This window comes from Saccopteryx bilineata, chromosome 2 (genome assembly GCF_036850765.1).
Source record: "Saccopteryx bilineata isolate mSacBil1 chromosome 2, mSacBil1_pri_phased_curated, whole genome shotgun sequence".
NCBI lineage: Eukaryota > Metazoa > Chordata > Mammalia > Chiroptera > Emballonuridae > Saccopteryx > Saccopteryx bilineata.
In genome coordinates this window covers 69,648,986-69,670,205 of record NC_089491.1, presented here as the reverse complement: position 1 = coordinate 69,670,205, position 21,220 = coordinate 69,648,986, and the positions used below count along the sequence as shown (strand labels likewise).

The following is a 21,220-nucleotide window of genomic DNA, read 5'->3' as shown; positions in this document are numbered from 1 at the left end:
GTATTTTTCCAAAGTGTGAAGCAGGGGAGGCAGATAGACTCCCACATGTTCCTGACAGGTATTCACCCGGCATGCCCACCAGGGGGCATGCTCAGCCCCTCTGGGGCATTGATCAGCTGCAACCGGAGCCATTCTAGAGCTTGAGGCAGAGGCCATGAAACCATTCTCAGCGCCCAGGCCAACTTTGCTCCTATAGAGCCTTGGCTGCAGGAGGGGAAGAGAGAGACAGGAAGATAGGAGAGGGGGAAGGGTGGAGAAGCAGATGAGTGCTTTTACTGTGTGCCCTGGCTGGGAATCAAACTCGGGACTTCCACACTCTGGGCCAACACTCTACCACTGAGCCAACCAGCCAGGGCCAAGCTGGTAAGCTTTGCTCAAACCAGATAAACCCGTGCTCAAGCTGGTGAGCTTGGAGTTTTGAATCTGGGTCCTCCGTGTCACAGTCCGGCACTCTATCCACTGTGCCACCGCCTGGTCAGGCAAGAAGTATTTTAATAGCATTATTTTCACAACATTTTAATTGTTGTCACATTTCTCCTTTGTTTAGGGAGACAGGCAGTGAACAACTGTGGGATCTAAAGAACAGGTAAGGTTTAAAGCATGCTTGAGTTTTTGTTCTTAATTTTTCAAATTTTCTTTGTTTTATTAATAGTATTTCTTTGCTACTATGGGTTATATCTTCTGAGAAAATTGTTAGCAATTTTATTATGGAACATGAGAAATAAAAGAAATTTCAACTCTTTCAGACTACTCAAAAGCTTAAGAAACCTACATGAATTTTCTGTATATGGTTGATAGACAAACACATTATAGATGGAGTAAAATTTTAAGCTCAAAGAAATGAATGTGTTCTTATGGTCAAGAGTGATTATGAATTCATAAAGTAAATTTTTACAAGGTAACTTTTTACAGAATATATATTGCTATAGTCTTATTCTTATCTCAGTTGAATATGTCAGTGAGTGGATGATCTCATGGTTCCTCATGTGGAACCCTTACTCAGCTCTAGAGAGATTGGGAAATGTCAGATCCACCCCTACAATAAGATTGGTTGGGATGATGAGGGGGTGCCATCAGTTAATAGAGTAAGTAACAAGTAGAATAATGATCAAAAGGAAAGCAAATGAGTAAGGGTAGAATTAAAAAGAAAAAGGAAGAAAGCAGATCACTGTAATAATGAAGAGAATAAACAAATATATTAATATGTTTTATTATCACTTTAAAGAAAGGAAAGAAAGGTAGAACAAATTAAGAATGGAGAGTAGAGATTGGATATTGAAGAGAGAAAAGGAGAAAGAAAGAGGAAGTAGTGAAAGATGTGGGAGAAAGCTCAGTTTAAAGTTTTGGCTACTTATTTGAGAATTTAGTTAGTGAAAACAAGAACTTGAATGGTTTATAAAGCAGAAGCATTGAGTATTTTACTCTATTTCAGTGAAGAAAATGTTGTCATTGTATAATTATTTGATATTCTGAGAATCTTGCTTTATGCTCATTCTAAGTCATGCTTAAATAAAGGAAGGGTGTTTTGATTTGCCTCAAGTGTTCTTGCAAGTATTCTAAACCTGTTCTACTTTTGAAATCACTAGACTTCTAAAAAAAAAATGAAAAGCATGCATGTAGGGAGGTGAAATAATTTATTAAAATGCACTTCTAATTTACATAAAGCATATGTTAAACAATTCAAATTTAAAGTCAGAACAGTTTGCATTACTCCTATATTCAGGGACACAAAACTTTAGATGTATCCTGTACTTATTCTGTAATTGCTATTTGTGGGCAAAGGAAAGGTTAATAGTGGTACTAATCTCAATGTAATATTCAGAATTTAAAAAGGAACCTTGAAGAACTGATGATTTTTCTATCCCAAATTATAAATGATAAAAATTCAGCAAGCTAACTTTTCTTATATTGGCATAGAGATACAAATAAATAAAATTTGTTTTTAGCAGAATTTGGAACTGTGGCTTTAGGTTTATGGTTGTTGTTGTTATTCATTGTTTTTCTGCTGGCTATTATGAGTTAACTATCATCGCAATTAAAAGATTTCTTTCTTCTCAAATCAATTGACAGAAATTTTGGTTATTTATGGTCCACCATCATAAAGCTATCACTAACACTCCACCATTTATTATTTTTCATAACTATACAGCAGAGTTTAAACAAATGATGGTAAAGAGTATCTCTTCACTCTAACTCCAAAATTCTGAATGAAATCCCAGCACTACCCTTAAGATTCACCTCATCACCCTGGACCTCAGTGGTTTCATTTTTCAAAGGAGAAGAATGCTACCTATGCACAGGATTGCTATGGCATTTGAACAAGTTACCCGTCTGAAAGTATTTGGGACTTGGTTAATATCAGTGGATGACATAACTAGTGAGACTTGGAATCTAGCTTCCTAGAGGCTTCTGTCTAAAATTTCATGGGCTGCAGAAATAAAATTTGCAAGAATTGTTGCAGGTGTTTGTACTTGTAATTCAACTTTACCATTTAAAAATTTATTTGGGGGGTAAGTCAACATACCATTTAAAAAACTTTTCTCATGACCTACTTGGCTTTCTATCTGGAGTGCAAGAAAAGTCCTTCAGCTTCATAAAAATCTCCACCTGCCTGCTGGTGCCTAACATCCCTCTAAAAGAATAAAGCTAGACCCTCTCCTCTATTTTAGTAGCACTAGGCCAGGTGGTTTGACGTACATTTTCTTATATAATTTTCAAATCCATTCCATAGAGAATATCTGGTTGCCCTTATTTGCAGGTGATTCTCAGGAGAGCTGAATGACATAACTGAGGTCACTAGCTAGAAAAGAAAAAAAGCTGGAATTGGAACCCAAACTCTTTCCACAGCTCATGTACTTCACAAAATGTCTTGCCACCTTCCTTAGTGAAATACATTATTTTAATACAAATATTTGTGGATATATTACCTCAGTGATTTTATCCACATTGGCGTAGACAAAATCTTTGATGGAAAAAGGGAGGGAGAGCAAAAGTGATTGCTAGTTCCCAAGGCAAGTGAGAACTGCTTAAAGGTAAGTAGTAAGACAGCTGCATTCAGTGTCATGCTTTGAACAAGCTCTATGGGAAGGCATCAGTAAGCACTCAAAAAATAATCAGCAACTCTTTCCTACTTAGCCAGTTGACAGCGGGGCCAGTCTTAAGTCCTCTTGCATGTGCCTTTAAAATCTAATTCATCTGTATTCCTTTGATAATTTAGCAGACGAGTCCCAGGTTCTACATTTCTTTGTACTTATTAGAAATCATTTCCTCAACAAGAACCCAGAGGTCCTCTTTTCCGTATGTTTCTGCTTTTCTGCTGCTGGTGTGAAATCCGTGGTTCATCTGAGTTGATCTAAGTATACTTGCTGAAGTCAGGGAAGAGGATAATTATTGTATCCAAATGCATACTGAACAGTGCCTTTGAGACATCAGCCTCTTGAACTTCTATAAGAAAAAAAAAATGAGGCTCCTACATGATTGCTTAATTATTTAATTAAAAATAATTTTTTCTAATTAGCTTCATTAAATTACACCCACTTTATTTTTTAGACAATTTATTCTAAATAGACTATTGCACAAAATCACCAAATAATTCTTTTTCAGCTCCTTCACGCACACACACACACACACATACACACACATACACACACACATGTACACATGGATTGCACCAAAGGCTCTTCTGCCTTTCAAAAAATATTTTATATTTTTTAGAATAAGCAATGTTGAGAAGTGATTTTGGAGAAAAGTTGAAATGATTGAGCCTTAAATGTGTTAATGACATTTTTAAATGTTAAATAATCTGTGCCTATCTAAACACTATGTCTTAAGTAGTCACCGTCATGCTTCATAAACAAGAGGCTGACTGTGTTTAGGAATACACTTTCGCCTGACCTGTGTGGCACAGTGGATAAAGCGTCGACCTGGAAATGCTGAGGTTGCCGGTTCGAAACCCTGGGCTTGCCCGGTCAAGGCACATATGGGAGTTGATGCTTCCAGCTCCTTCTCTCCTCTCTCTTTCTCTCTCTCTCTGTCTCTCCCTCTCCTCTCTAAAATGAATAAATAAATAAATTTTTTTAAAAAAAAAAGGAATACACTTTCATTGTGCTGATACCACAATACAAATTTCTCTTTCCTCAGATTGTCTCCACTGTAAACATACTGCTTGATAAAGATGACAGTCAAGTTAACTCGATTGCTAGGCAGCTGTATTGTTATCACCATAGATAAGCACACTTATTTCCTCTTTGTAGTATTCCTGGGAAGGCATTTCTGGACAAGTATGCAGCTTTCCTTTGAGCTGATTTTGATCTTATTCATTCTAAGTAATCACATAGGTAGCCTTTATACTTTTTTAAGGCTGGATTTAAAGCATTGAAAAGTTTGGAGGAAAATGGTAAGCTAGTACTGGCTGGTATTTTTCAGGGTGTGATTAGAAACAGGGATGTTATTATTGAGAAACATTTGGAGTCTTGCACAAAGGAAGGAATCTATATTGTGCAACATGAGCATGTTGCCAGAGACGGTAAAAAACTAAGTGTTATCTTGGGATTTGGGGAAGTTTTATTTACAATATAAACTTTGCTCATGAAACTCAAATAAATGCTTCCAGAAAGAAATGAGGTAATAGCAATGGACCAAACAGTTGTTTATTTTGCATAGCTAACTCTATATTTTCAAAAAGAGTTATTGTTCCCTTATGAGTCTTACATAGAGCTTACAATTTACTTGCTATAGAAAATGATCATTATCTACAACTACTGATTATGAGGATCAGAAGGCATCAAGAAGGCAAAAGTACAGCAGATAAGAGAAGTTCTGGAGTCAGGGAACTCTTACTGCAATCTCATAGTGAGACTGATGGAACTACAACAGGTACCTAACAAAGATTCATGTTACCTAGAAAAATTGTTTTATACACTGACAACTCCAGACCGCAAGAGTGCCTACCATGCCCTTTCATGAAGGAAAGGAAGAATTAAATTAGTTGAAACTCAGTAATGGAACTAATGCTGGCAATGGTTCCTTCATCATCACTAAGAAAAAGCATAGAGGACACCACCTAGAACCTGCCACACCAGTGTAGTCCCTGAATTTTGCCGTCAGTTTTGGGTATCTGGTTCACGTTAGAGTTGGTCCTGTCTGCTGTGCTCATATATTTCTAATCATGCAAGTATTAATACTTGGATTTTCTATACTCTTAGAATTACATATTTACATTTGGAAGAGAATTAGTATTCAAATTGGCTATTGCGGTCAATTAACTGGTTCCAATGCTTCCTACAATGTAGCAGGCAAAGAAAGGAAAAAAGACTTGTTGCTTGTGTCCTTTAGGGCATGAAGAAAATCATTATTCATTAAACATGGACTGTTACCAAACACACAAGTGAGTAAGGATTTTTCCATATTTGGAGACTATTATTAGTTCTAGCGTGTGAGTGATCGCGTCTTTGCTATCATCATTTGTGATCAATGATAGAACACAATGATGGTGCAGCACCATGGGTTAGCCACATGGCACATTTATTGTCCCCTTCACCTTGAGAATGGTTTTTGAGATTAATTTAAGTGTCACTGGCCCCATATATTAATTATTGCTGTAGAAACTCTTTACAATGTATCAGAGTTTAGCCACTCTTTTGTTACTGTGATATAAAGTCTCAAAAGCCTCAGAAATTAAAAATGAACAAATGAACAGAGCTGGCGTTTTAAAATATCATTGCATTGAGGGCTTTTTTAAATTAGTATCTACACTATCTAAATTTCTCCTTTTTTTTAAAGATTAGTAGAAGAATTTTTAAACAATAATACATAGAGTCATCACTGCCAGAATCTATATGAGATGTTAAATGTTCTATTCAATTTTCCTTTCAGGACAAGTTTTTTCTTCCTATACCCCTCAGCTTTAAAACATAAGAGCAGAAGAAGAGGGGCTCAATTCCAGTCACAGCTTCTAAGACTGAGGTCTTGGGTGTGAGTCTGAAATTGGCATAGATATTTGCTGATCTTGCTTAGGTCCAAAGAGTCAAAGTAGGATCTTTGATGAGACATTGGTGGTTGGGGTCATCATACTAACACAGATAAATCAGGATCTGATGACTAACAGCTCGGTTTGCACCTTCCGGTTTCCAGAGATGCATCAGATTCAGTGGATCAAGGGTCAGGGGTTAGGTGGTCAGGCTCCACAGCTTATATTTGAGGGGCATCTTGGCAATCTCGTACATAATTGTGTCTTTGCAGTTTTGTCTTTAACTCTCTTCTTTCTACCTCTGTTAGTGTGATTTGTTGTTTTTGCTTCATTCAAGAAATTCAGGCAGTCAAAATACTTTACTGTAAACATCATTGAAGATAGTGACCAACTCTCTAATAGTGATTTGATATAATGGATGTTTGGCAATGTAGGATAGTGGAAAGTGAATGCAAAGACAAATCACATTGTTCCTTCAACAGCACATATACTAAAATTAGAACCATACAGAGGAGGTGAGCTTAGCAAAAGCAAGTCACAAATTTTCTTTTAGCATTGTTGAGGTTTGTAAAATTTTGTGAAGTTTTACTTTTCTACCTGATGTTATGGGATGTAATGGCAAAGATAAATACCTTCACATGGCAGAAGATGGTGAATCCTTATTCTAAATGGCAGAATGACAAAAATACATACATATGACATCAAACTTTAATTGATAAAGCCTAACAAAAAATTCAACAGTATGATGTAAATCTGCTTTGTTCTAATACCAGCTTAAAGTAGAATAGCATTTGACATTGTAAATAGTTTTTCTGTATCTGCCTGTGAAGAGAATGTATCTTACCTGGTTTGATGTTTTTAGCCATACATATTAGAAATCACCTACCATAATTCCCTTGAGTGCACGGGCTTATCTCTTTTGTAGTCATCTCAAATACTGAGAAGTACTGAATGAGTACAATGTACTGGGCAACAGTATTGGTTTTCTGGGCTGTGTAAGAAATTACAACAAACTCAGTCGCTAAAACAACATAAATTTATTATCTTACCATCTCTAAGGGTAGGTATAGGCATGGCTTAACTGGATCTTCTGCAAGGTTGTAATCAGTATGTCAGCCAGGACTTTGTTCTCATCTGGAGGCTCAACTGGCGATGCACCCACTTCCAAGCTCACTCAGGTTGCTGGTGGACTTCATTTCCTTATGACTATTAAGAGTAAGGGCTTCAGCTTATTGCTTATTGGCTGGAGGCTTTTCTCAGCTCCCAAAGGATTCCTGAAGTTTATTGCCTCTTGGCCCTCTCACAACATGACACCTTACTTTCTCAAAGGCTGCAAGGGAGAAATAGAGCCTTTATCACCAGTTTGATAGTAAGATAGAGTCTTATACAACATAACATAACCAGGGAAGTGAAATCCTAACTCCTTTGCCAAATACTGTTGGTTAGAAGCCTGTCACAGGTCTTGTTCAAACTCAAGAGGCCAGGATTATACTAGACTATAGACATCAAGAGGAGGGGACCGGAGGACGACCTTAAAGTCTGTCTGCCAAGCTAGTATCCGTATAAAAACCTATATCAAATATGAAATCACAACTTTGAATGAAAATTTAAAATCACTTTAAAGAAAAAAATCACGCTAGTTTTGTCTTACTGAAGAAAATGTAAAATAGCTGTAGTTATTACTACACTAGATTTGTGAGAGCACCATATTTATAGCATTTCCCATTATAAGGAGGCTGAATCTCAGGACACAGGAATAGCTATTCTGACAAAGAATAGCATATGAACTTCTTTCTTTGCAGAATGCATTCTGAGTTTCAGGACTTTGAATAACACAGTTTGTTCGTAATGCATACCTCATTTGCCTGCTATTGTTCAGTTTGTAACAACCACAGAGGTGATTATATACCGTGTAATCATATGCTACAGTTAATAGCACTTTACCATTTATTTATCCATAGGTCTGTTTTCTCACATAAGCATTTAATTCTATAATATTCAAATAAAAATCTTCAGGCTTACAAGTCTTCCAGGATGTGAAAATAAAGGCTGGATTATAAACTATTCCACCAAGAGACAGTGTCTTGGGACATGCAGGACCATGCAGGGTTGGTACAGCCACATCTGGTGATCCCTGAGAAACTCCCCACTGTCCTGTCTTCCTGGAATTCACAAGCATATACTATTTCTGAGTGCCCCTGCAGACTATAATTGCTATTTTCTACTCAAGAGAAGCAATCTCTAAAAGTGACCAGAATACACACCTTATAGCAATTTATAACTTAAAAATTTATAAATTATGAGCATGCTGTACATAAATCCTAATTCAGGGGAGATTTTTCCCACACCAAAATAATAAGCAAAAACCACTGAAATTTAAAAATAATCATTTTATTCATATTGTCTTGTTGGGGACACACTTTTTCTCTGTCATATAATGAACACATGATGTTTTCAGCTTACTACTAACCCTTTTCATATGTAACAATGATCATGTGACAATCCAATGTGTGTATATTAGTAAGGACCATGTCAGAAAACTGATGAGACACTTAAAAATGTTTGAAGAGAGTTTAATGAAATGACTAGTTACAGAGGGATAGACAGGATTAAAAGATCATGAAGCAGCCCTGGCTGGTTGGCTCAGCAGTAGAGCATCGGCCCAGCATGTGGAAGTCCCAGGTTCAATTCCCGATCAGGGCACACAGGAGAAGTGTCCATCTGCTTCTCCACCCTTCCTCCTCTCCTTCCTATTTCTCTCTTCCCCTCCTGCAAAGACTCCACTGGAGCAAAGTTGGCCCTGGGCTCTGAGGATGGCTCCGTGGCCTCCACCTCAGGCCCTAGAATGGCTTTGGCTACAACAGAGCAACGCCCCAGATGGGCAGAGCATCGCCCCCTGGTGGGCATGTTGGGTGGATCTCAGTCAGGCACATGTGGGAGTCTGTCTGACTGCCTCCCCACTTCTAACTTCAGAAAAATACAAAAAATAAAAATAAAGACTATGAAGCATCCTGAAATAACTAAAACTGGGAACTACTTGACAAGGCTTGGGTTCTCAGGACTCAGAGAGATCTGTGCTATTTAAGAGTGCCACTCATGAAGAACCTGAACCTAACTAGAGAAAAGCGACTTATGATAACATGTGTCCCACCAGTCAGAGAAGGGAAATAAATACCAAAATTTCTCATTTCTTTTGCCTTGTAAAGTTCTGCTGGTGCCTCACTTGCCTGAACCAACAAAAAGCTAAAAGGCAAGACAGCCTGGGTGATGACATCCATAAATGTTGAGTTCATGAGGCACCGAGCAAGCGGGAGAAGTTTGAAGAATAAATCCTGAGGAATAAGCAGGGATTATCCTATAGCATGTCAGTGTGTATCAGAACTCGGAGATAGCGGTGGATGGTTTTGTTCTATTTTTATTAAAATTCTGACTTTGTTCGTGATCTGATTTCTATAAGTTTCTCCCTTCTATGCCTGGGGAATTTTGGTCAAAGATATATTGAATCTGTTACATTCTACCATTGCCTTAGGAACTACATCAATCATATATTTCATTTATTCATTTTCTGACCTCTTTTCAGAAATCATGGTGCTTTTAAAAGAGATTGTGGAAATCTTAAAAAGTTTTCCTAAACATTGATAACTTGAGTTCCCCCCAAGGCAATTCGTAACAATTTTCATCATCCTACAGGCTGACCAAATTTAGGACACATCTGTAACTCCAAATCTTCTTCAGAGGAAGGCCCAAGGAGTCTAAGGGACAAAAATTACCCAGGATCCCTCCATACAGGATCCACTTCAACATAAAATTTTCACAACTCCTTGAAAGAAAGCTAGCCATAATCTGGAAAGAATTTCTGAAAGCTGCCATAATTTCTAGCTTATTACCTACTATTTTTGTAATTGGCATTTGCAGTCTTTATGCAAGGGGGAAAAATAAAACAGAAAGCTTAATGCCTAGATTTAGATAGAATACTTCAAAATTGGCAAATATTTTACAAAACGAAATTCTTCAGTGTTATCAATGGAAAGACTAATATCTACCATACCTAAGTTTTATTAACTCTAATCCAAATCATCAAGTTGTTTTTATTTCTAAGCACTCATACAAATTTTTACAAATCACAACCATTTTTCTCCATGCCAACTGATTTATCTTCATAAACTATTTCTCGCTTTCAGATATAAATTAAAAGTTACCAGTGAAATTTGTGGATTGTTTAGATATTAATATTAGGATTGTAAAAACTATACAACCCAATATTTCAATTCTATTGGGTTTAAGTTCAGCCTTTTTATTGTTTTTTATGATAAGTCAATATTTACTAATTCTCAATTTTCTCATTTCTTAAGCAGATGATGTCTCTGGGTCTCTTTAGTTGTGGTTTTGATATGGTACATAACAATAATGTTCTGTACACATCAAACAGTATATTGAGGATAATGAGAAATAATTCCAAAATGACTATTAGATTAATACGAAAATTATTTGTAGTTTTTACAGAGAGGTCTACTATATTTATGCACACAGCTTGATTTGAAGGATTTTGGTTTTTGGCTTTTTTTTTTTTTTTTTTTTTCTGACTCTTGAAACGGGGAGAGACAGTCAGACAGACTCCTGCATGCGCCCGACCGGGATCCACCCGGCACGCCCACCAGGGGGCAACGCTCTGCCCACCAGGGGGCGATGCTCTGCCACTCCGGGGCGTCGCTCTGTCACCACCAGAGCCACTCTAGCGCCTGGGGCAGAGGCCAAGGAGCCATCCCCAGCGCCTGGGCCATCTTTGCTCCAATGGAACCTTGGCTGTGGGAGGGGAAGAGAGAGACAGAGAGGAAGGAGAGGGGGAAGGGTGGAGAAGAAGATGGGCGCTTCTCCTGTGTGCCCTGGCCGGGAATCAAACCTGGGACCTCTGCACGTCAGGCCGACGCTCTACCACTGAGCCAACCAGCCAGGGCCTGGTTTTTGGCATTTTTATCTTTAAAAATAGATGAATTTTTTCTTAAGGAAGTATGCCATGGACTACTTTGTTTCCTCCTTTAATCACAATTATATAATTCAAGCTTTTTTCCCTTAAGCACAATGTCATGAAATTTATCTTAAGAAAATTTGTTTTTATATTTTACCTGACATGATACTTACTTCATTAGTATTCTGTTAAAAGAGAGAGGAAAATTAATATTTTACATAGGTTTTTTTGTTGTTGTTGTTGTTGTTGTTGTCTTTTACAGAGACAATGAGTCAGAGAGAGGGATAGACAGGGACAGACAGACAGGAACGGAGAGAGATGAGAAGCATCAATCATTAGTTTTTTTTTTTCATTGCGCGTTGCAATACCTTAGTTGTTCATTGATTGCTTTCTCATATGTGCCTTGACCGCGGGCCTTCAGCAGACGGAGCAACCCCTTGCTGGAGCCAGTAACCTTGGGTTCACGCTGGTGGGCTTTTGCTCAAACCAGATGAGCCGTGCTCAAGCTGGAGACCTCGGGGTCTCGAACCTGGGTCCTCTACATCCCAGTACGAGGCTCTATCCACTGCGCCACCGCCTGGTCAGGCTTACATAGTTTTTAAAAGTTATAGTAAATAGTGTTTTTTGAAATTATATATCCAGCAACACTCAGGATATAATTAATGAGACTAGTTAATAATCTTTGCCAAGACTCCAAAAATATTATTTAACAGTGGTTGAAATATTTTAACCCAGGATTTCACCATTTGATATTTCTTTACACTTCCTCTCTTTTTAAAACCAGAGGTAAATGATATAACAGGTACAAAGTTTCTACCCATCCTTTACCACAGAATTGTCAGACTGGAGACTCTGACATGCACTTTTACTAAGTATTGGAAGGGAAATGGGTTACTCAACAGTCAATCATAGATTATAGCTTTGTTAGCTAACACATAAGATAACCAGGCAGCTAATATCATTAAAAATATTAAGAGACAGCATCTTGTAAACTTGTCTTTTCATTTATTAAATTGTCATATAGACAAGCAGAATTTTTAAATGTCTTGATTTTTAAATGATGTTGTTTTTCCTTTTTAAGTGATTTTAATTAGCCTTTACTTCTATGACTTTGGATAAGAAATTTCAGCCAGAGGTCAGTAAGTACAGTGGCTTATCTAGAAAGTCTCTCTCCTTAGCTTTTCTATAGAAAAGATCATCTGTGTACAATTGGTTCCCTTTGTTTGATTGGATAGATTTGTCCCTATGGAACAAAGGCTTAATTATATCTATAATTTTTATACTGCCAGAATGATGATTCTAAATACAGATTTTTCTGTTTCATTCCTGCTTGGGCATAAAATTTTTATAGTAAATTTAATACTTTCCATGAATGGAATCTTTCTTCCATGTCTAGTCTTATCTCTCTACCATACTCCCACTTCCATGGATTCTGTGTTTTAGTACTACTAAATTTATCATATGGCTTCCCAAAAGTTGGCTTCTCTTGGTGCCATGACTTTTATATGTGTCTCCCTCAGTTACCCCATGGTACTCTAAATAACTTCTAATAGCCATTACTATGCTCTATTATAAAAATGTGTTTATATGCCTATACTTCCCAAATAATAGAGAACAATTTGAAGGTAGGGGTCTCATCTAAGTTTTCTTATGTTACCAACAGACTCTCTGTAATAGACTCTAAATAAATGATTACTAATAAGTGAATTATACCTATACCACAGGCAAAACTTGAGAGGTCTAGAATAATGTTTTCCATGCAGCTGCAATTGTTTATTGATACTTTATCAAGAAGGAATCAACTTGATAATTCTTATTACAATCAGAATGGTCTAAAAGAAAGTGGGTGAAAATTTGCATAAATTTACAGGACTTGTATCTTTTTGTTTCCAGTTTGAAATTAGAGAGGTAATATAACTGTCTGGTCTTATCTCTAACTTTCAATATTTTTCTAGGTTTCACTGATGTCATTTCTAGTCACAAGAGAGAAAGAGCCCCAGATGAAAAACTATGCTTCATTTCTTCTTTGAAAATTTAAATAATAATTATACTAATATTTCAAAGAAGAAATATTAAATAACATGATGTGGTGGAAACATTTATCTCAGTGGGTGGAAACAGTCAACATTTTTTAGAAATTCACTTTTCATGCTAAGTAATTCCCAGCTCATACCTTAATATTGTGTGGCTAATAAAACCACATCATCTCTTTGTGTGTGTGTGTGTGTATGACAGAGAGAGAGAGTTAGAGAGAGAGACAGATAGGGAAAGACATGCAGAAATGGAGAGAGATGAGAAGAATCAATTATTTGTTGCAGCTCCGCTCGTTTAGTTGTTCATTGACTGCTTTCTCATATATGCCTTGACCAGGGGGCTACAGCAAAACGAGTGACCCTTGGCCAAGCCAGTGACCTTGGGTTCAAGCCAGTGACATTGGGCTCAAGCCAGCAACCATGAGGTCATGTATATAATCCCACACTTAAGCCAGCAACCTCGCACTCAAGCTGGTGGGCCCGCTTTCAAGCCTGTGACCTCGGGGTCTTGAATATGGGTCCTCTGTGTCCAAGTCTGATGCTCTATCTACTGCATCACTGCCTGGTCAAGCAAACTAGATCATCTCTTATCCTCACTCAAATTGAATTCTACTTACATTATGTAACATCTCAAAAGCCTGAACTGATGGTGGCACAGTGGATAGAATGTTGGCCTGAGATGCTGAGGACCCAAGTTCAAAACGCAGAGGTTGCCAACTTGAGCACAGGCTCACCAGCTTGAACACAGGGTCACCAGGTTGAGTGTGGGGTTATAAACATGACCCCATGGTCGCTGGCTTGAGCCCAATGGTTGCAGGCTTGAAGCTCAACATTGCTGACTTGATTACAAGGTCACTGGCTTGAGCAATGGGTCACTCACTTTGCTGGAAACCCTCAGTCAAGGCACATATGAGAAAGCAATCACTGAACAAGTAAGATATTGCAATGAAGAATTGATGCTTCTCATCTCTCTCCCTTCCTGTCTGTTGGTCTCTCCCTCTCTTTCTTCCTCTCTCTCTCCTACTCTCTCTCTCTCTCACTAAAAAGAAAGAAAGAAAGAAAGAAAAAATATTTCTGTCTGGATGGTACTATGGCATTAGGATTTAATTAAAATACTAAATCTCATACTAATTCACATTGCACAATCAACATGTGTTTAAATATATATATTCTATAGTCTTCCGGTAAAACATAATCTATGGAATTCAAAGTCTATCTCTTCCTCCTTCAAAAATATTAGTTAAAAAATTTTAAAGTACAGTATTACAAAGAGAGGTAAAACAATGATGAGATGACAACAAAGTTTTAGTCCAGGGATAATCAACCTTTTTATACCTACCGCCCACTTTTGTATCTCTGTTAGTAGTAAAATTATCTAACCTCCCACTGGTTCCACGGTAATGGTGATTTATAAAGTAGGGAAGTAAATTTACTTTATAAAATTTATAAAGCAGAGTTACAGCAAGTTAAAGCATATAATAATAATTTTACCAAGTACTTTATGTCGGTTTTTCGCTGTTTGGCAGAATAAATCTTTATAAAACAACTTACTATAGTTAAATCTATCTTTTTATTTATACTTCGGTTGCTCCGCTACCGCCCACCATGAAAGCTGGAATGACCACTAGTGGGCGGTAGGGACCAGGTTGACTACTACTGTTAGTAGATGGGAAGTGGATAGACAAAGCAGAGAAATCTGAAACCTATATGCCAGTAGCTTAAATAATTGTGACATGTACTAATTCACTCCTATCACTCTGAAATATCTAGAAAACTTTAAGATTTTATCTTTAAGAGTATATGGATATAAGAAAAAGTGCTTAACATTAAAAATAAAGATGATTGTTTTAAAATCTCAAGAATAGGCTTAGATCACCAAATTCCCTTCTACAGAAAACCAGATATATAAAATTTTAGAAAAATTCAATTCAAATCAAGAATATCAAAACAAATAAGACTGGGGATGAGGCACTGGTTAGAAATCATGCAAATAGAAACTCAAATATGTTCTTTAGATGCCAGATCCCTACTCCCAGAATATCAGAACAAGAATAAAATCAGGGTATTTTTTGTAAATACATAATGATCCTTGAGAAAATACTTATGTAAAATTACATGTAAGGCTTAATATTCCAATATAAAACTATGTCATAACTCAATCACTCTATCATGAGGCCCCCAGCCACACACCTACTGACACCAAACTTGCCACAGGAGCTTCTATGGCCCCACTAAGATAGTCAAGGATGGTATGAAATATGAAGAACAGTTTCAACATAAGAGATAAATAAACAATGATACAAATAAAGATGCAAATTATGGAAAAAATTTTAAGAAAAATTAAGAGATCCTGGATATTTAAAATATTATGGTAGATAGATAAAAATGCAAAAGGAGAGATGAAAGATATAGCTGAGAATATCTCTTAGGAAAATTATCAAAAATAAAAAGTGATGGTGGAACTACCATGAGATACCATCTCACACCTGATAGATTAGCTATTATCAACAAGGCAGGTAATAACAAGTGTTGGAGAGGCTGTGGAGAAAAAGGAACCCTCATCCACTGTTGATGGGAATGTAAAGTAGTACAACCATTATGGGAGAAAGTAAGGTGGTTCCTCAAAAAATTAAAAATAGAACTACCATATGACCCAGCAATCCCTCTACTGGTAATATACCCCCATAACTCAAAAGCATTTGTACATAAAAATACATGCAGCCCCATGTTCATTGCAGCATTGTTCACAGTGACCAAGACATAGAAACAACCAAAAAACCCTTCAATAGATGATTGGATAAAGAAGATGTGGTACATATATACTGTAGAATACTACTCAGTCATAAGAAATTATGACATTGGGTCATTTACAACAATGTGGCTGGACCTTGATAACATTATACTGAGTGAAATAAGTAAATCAGAAAAAACTAAGAACTATATGATTCCATACATAGATGGGACATAAAAATGAGACTCAGGGACATGGACAAGAGTGTGATGGTTATGGGGGGGGGAGGTAGAGGGTGGGGAGAGAGGAGGGGCGCAAAGAAAACCAGATAGAAGGTGATGGAAGACTATATGACTTTGGGTGATGGGTAGGCAACATAATCAAATGTCAAAATAACCTGGAGATGTTTTCTCCGAACCTATGTACCCTGATTGATCAATGTCATCACATTAAAATTAATAAAAATGAATAAAAATAAATAAAAAAGTGATGGTGAATAAAATAATATTTTTAATGAGTAAATTAAGTCAAGATATCCAATATTTGACTAAAATGACTTCCAAAAACGCAGACATTTAAAAACTGAAGAATGAAAACAGCAAAGATACAACAAAAGAAATATATTCTAGAACTGAAGGACATGATTCTCCAGAGTGAAAAGATACAATGAATGTTCAACACGTGGATTTTTAAAAAGACCTACTATAATGCACATCATGGGAAAATTAAAGAATAATCAAATTAAAGATTCTAAACCCAAGGAATGTAGGCAACAGAGAGGGCAGTGGTGATCACAGGTCACATACTGAGGGTTGGGGATAAAAATGGCATTGTAGTCCTCAAAACAACATTGAAAACTTGGGAGCCAAAAGACAAAAAACTTTCAGAGAAAAAATGATATCCAACTTTGAATTCTATATCCATACAAACTATCAATAAAATGTTAAGCTGTAATAAAGACAATTTCAGATAGGCAAAATACTTTGAGAATTACTTCCTATCTAATCTTTCATACTTAAACAACACTTAGCAATAAACAGCCTAAAACAAACAAAACAGGTCAAATAAAAGTCCAAACAGGAAAGAGGTGAAAGGAAACCCCAGGAATAGAGTTATGTATAATAGACATCTACAGCAACAGGTCCAGATTAGAGTAAAAGGGTAGAGTCATGAATTTGTCTCAGAGTTCATAGAAAGTTTGTAGGCATTTCTGAATGTTTAGAAAGAAATATTGGTAGGCTTGTGTTAAGTCCATTGAATCTTTTTTTAGAAATAAAATAAGGCCAAGCACATAAACAACAAGTTAATCTTTAAAATCAGTAAGGGACTTGTTCAAAGGAAGATTTATTTGTATAATACATACATTCTTTTCCCTTAGATTTTATTATTTGCAGAGGCTTTGGAAGGTGATGGAGATGATACTTTCCCTGTTTCCTCTCCACCCTGAGCTATCTTAGAAGCTGACCATTAAAACAAAACAACTTGGTGTGGGAAAATAATATCAAGTAGCTAAAGATGGAAGAGTAGAATTGTAAAGGTCTATTGGAATTAAACTTTTATATTTTTCTAACACATATTACAATATATTTCGATGTATACCTCAACCTTACTCATAGTTTGAACTAAAAATTAGTATAAGGTACGGTTTCTTTTTTCTTAATGTTCATGGGTGAGAACACATGCTCTCTAAATATTATGCTTTAAAACATACCATTTTGTATGTTTTACCTTCATTTAAACATTACAGTCATGTAATGTTTACCATTACATTAATTAGCTTTTTCTTGATATAAATAGATAAATCATTAAATGTTTTAAGTAGTCAGTTATCTTCTACCTCAGCTTGCTATAGGCCAGGGTAGAGGAAGAGGAAGACATTAGACTTACTTGTCTATTTTTATCTTGCTGTGCTAAATGTAAATATCATCAAACATTTTTTTTAATCTATATTTTTTCTTGTAAACAAATACTGCCTCATTAAATAGGGTCATTTTGCTTCGGAAAAGAAAAGACATGTTGAAAAAAATGTCTAGAAGGTCATTTAAACCCCAACGAACCATTGACTCCTTCTTATTGTCAAGGATAAATATCAGGGAAGTGAAGTAAAAATATCAGAAACACTCTCTGAAATAAATGATTAGACCAGTAGGCAGATGCTTACATGATGTCTTTTCTATATTTCAGCTTAAAAATAACAGGTAGATTATGTGAATAAATATGTTAATTGAAACCTAATGGGAATTGCAAATTTAGAGTTTTAATCTCCATTTTAACAAGAAGAAGCCACTTACAGAAATAGAACTCTGGGGATCAGTGACTCCAAAATAGCGTTAGGCTTTAAAATTGAATTCATAAATACCAAAGGGATGGATGACTCTTGCTTTGTCTATTTTCCAACGGAGTTCCTTTTTAAAGTTAGATGTTTTGTTCATTCTTGAGAGGAACAAGAAGTATAAGAAAAACAGAAAGAAAATATATTAAAGAATAATAAAGTGAACTTTATGGAAAGGTACCTTTGAAAGCAATTCCATCATCCTCTACAGCTGAGAGCAGCAGAAATTATCTTCTGGTTCTGCTTATACTTAGCCCTTTATAGATGACTTTTTACCAAAAAGACTGAGGGAGTATAATTGCTGTCACATTTTTAAATGATATGTAATTTTGGGTGGCTCACTCACAGTACCAATTCATTTCATACCTCTTTGTTTTGTTCATCCATTATTTTAGGCATGATCTTAAATTATGAGAATTATAAATTTATTATTTCAATAAATGATATTATTCATTAAGCATTATAATGTGCTATTCACCATACTACTTTCATGTACAAATGCTATTTCTTGTTCTACAACAGCCAAGCAAAGTAGTTGTCATTTTATTTTCACTTTATAGAGGAGAAAATTGGGATTCACACCAAATTTTCCATTGCTTCTGTATTGTTTAAAATGTCTAGTAATGAACTGAGAATATACAAAGTGGTCAATACATACTGTTAGTTGGCTTATTATTAAAGTCTCCTAAAGAGCTGGACTTGCTTCCCTTTTAAATGGAAACAGAGTGTCACCATAAAAAAAGTGTTTGGATCTTTCCTCCTGAAAGTCTACCTAAAATAAATGCACTGGAGGAGGACACAAAGAGTGTATCTAATGAAGGAATGAATGATTCCAGCAAATGATGCTAAGGTCTGTAATGAGTTTAACACCTGGCACATAATGCAAATGGCACTGAAAATGAGCTCATATTTGGCTTCCCCATGCCCTGTTCAATTGAACAAAACATGCATTAAAACTGAGCCCATATTTTTTTGTCTTGTATGCACACGTGTTTTGAATCTGAGCTATGGCTCAGATCACTGCATTTACTCAAAAAGTAATTTCATTAACTTGCTCCGCTCTTCTTGCTCTACCAAGAGATGAGTTTTATGGGTTTCAAGGGAGGTTTGATTTTTCAACCCTACCTCTTGTACACGGGCAGTTTTGCCTTCTGTCTCCTAATTTGCAGTGTGATTATATCATCCAAACATAAATTTCTCTTCTTCCTAGCACTTTTTCACATTTTAAAAATGGGAATGATCCATATGACTAAAGAATGTCAGGAAGGGAAACATTTGGGAAGAATTAAATGGGATGCAGTCATTCCGGATCTCGATCATCTTATCCAACAAGAGCCAAGTAAAAGAGAACAGCCACAGAGGGTTACGTGCCAAAAGTTTAGAATTCCAGAGTGTTTAGAGCAGAAAGGTGATTTAAAACTGTCATGGTTCTATAGCTCCAACAAGACTCATATTGAGATGATTGAAATGCAAGAGGTATAAGGAAATGCATTTTTATTTTGTTATTATTTATAATATTTCATGTACAGCTTAGAGCTATTTCAAAGCTTTTTGTGGCATATTCTTAAATTTTAAAATGGAATAAAATAATTTGGATGCACCCTAATTACAGATTACACAGATAAGAATAATATTAAATGTCACAACATAATAATTTTAAGAGTTTGGGTTGACAATATAGTTTACCTTACATTCTCTTGTAAAGAATAAAACTGTGTGTAAAGTGTCAGAGTCGATAAAAATACATGATGATTTCTCTAAAGAAGAAATATAAAATTTATGTATACTCAGTATTTGTATTTGCAATGCAGCAAATGATTGATGGCATAATAGTACCATCTGGAAGCTGGGCATGTTTAGGGGTGTTGTAGCCATAAGGCCAAGAAATGAATGGCTTGTTTGAAAGGTTACAAAATCACCCGAAGTTTTTATTAATATTTTGTCTTGTATCTACATGTTATGATGTAATTAGGCATGCAGAGACTGTGATTTTTCTGATTTTTCTTATGGAGATAAATCATTAATAATTATGGTATGAGGAAGAGAGCCTTTTACCAGCTCTCAAAGGCCCATTCCAGAAGACAGGCCAGGTAAGATCTAGTTAAAGTTTCGGTTTAAACAAGAAATTAGACCATCAACTTTCTTGCTAATGGATATATCAAAGCCCAGCTCTGCTTGCTACCCACTCCTTTGATATCCATCTCCGAAAATAACCCACACTGTAGTTGAGTAGATGACTCTTCAGTTTACATTAAACAAGAGCATTCAAAGTGAACACTTGGAGCTAGATGACAATCACCACCATGGGACCAGTCATGTCTTACAGAACTTCCCTTGAAGTGTATAATTCCCAAAACCTTTGTCAAAATATATTTATATCAGAGGACAGTATATATTTTAGTCTTTTTATCACATCTTGGTATTTTAGAGGTTAAAATACAAATAAATGTATTTTAATAGTTGGGGCCAGCAGAGGGAGGCTTTGGGTTACAGAACAGACCCAAGTGGCAGATACAGACTGCCCAGAGTGTTTAGAGGGTCATGATTCAATTGTTCATATCACAGCTGCTTATAGAAGAATAGAGGGAAAGCTGAAGCTAGAATCCAGAGCTACACTGGCTTACTCAGGTGAGGTAGTCACTTTCAGGCAATGCCAGCTCCAAATACTGGGAGAAGATACAGCAGAATATGATATATACATATAATAAGTATTTCAATAATAGGTCATGGTTGGAAGGTCTAAATACATTCACCTAATATATTCTGAAAGGCACAATGATCCAGTGGTGTGCTGATGAACAAGCTCTCCAGGGGTAAAAAAAAAAATTTGACAATTTCTTTAGTTTAAATACTTTTATTGTGACTGATTTCTAGCGACGGACCCACTCTCAAAATTTCTTAATATTTAACAACAGGCTTTTACAAGCCAGTAAGAATTGGGTCAAACATATCACTGAAAATAACATTGAAAATCCAAGGAAGTAATGTAGCACAAGGAAGCCTTATGTATACCTAGTACATTGTGGTGACCCTTCCTTGATGAATTACTGGTAAGACCTCCAATGGCTTGGAAAAAGCCTGTTAAAGAAGAGCAACTTCAAGTCTGAAAGAGAGTAGGATGTTGAGCAGATTACCAAGTCATGGCTCTGAGCACAAAGAAGTAAGCAGAAGCTCGGAACCAAATTAAAAC

The 21,220-nt window shown here is 36.2% G+C and overlaps 1 protein-coding gene across 4 annotated transcripts in view; it reads left to right on the top strand.

Annotated features, from left to right (window-relative positions):
* The window catches only part of PTPRD (protein tyrosine phosphatase receptor type D), a 2,510,439-nt gene that overhangs the window by 1,760,053 nt on the left and 729,166 nt on the right, over positions 1-21,220 (top strand). For all 4 annotated transcript variants that reach the window (XM_066257235.1, XM_066257234.1, XM_066257236.1 and 1 more), the window contains one exon: positions 548-586. The gene's annotated coding sequence lies outside the window, so the exon portion shown is untranslated. The remainder of the gene's footprint in view (positions 1-547; positions 587-21,220) is intronic.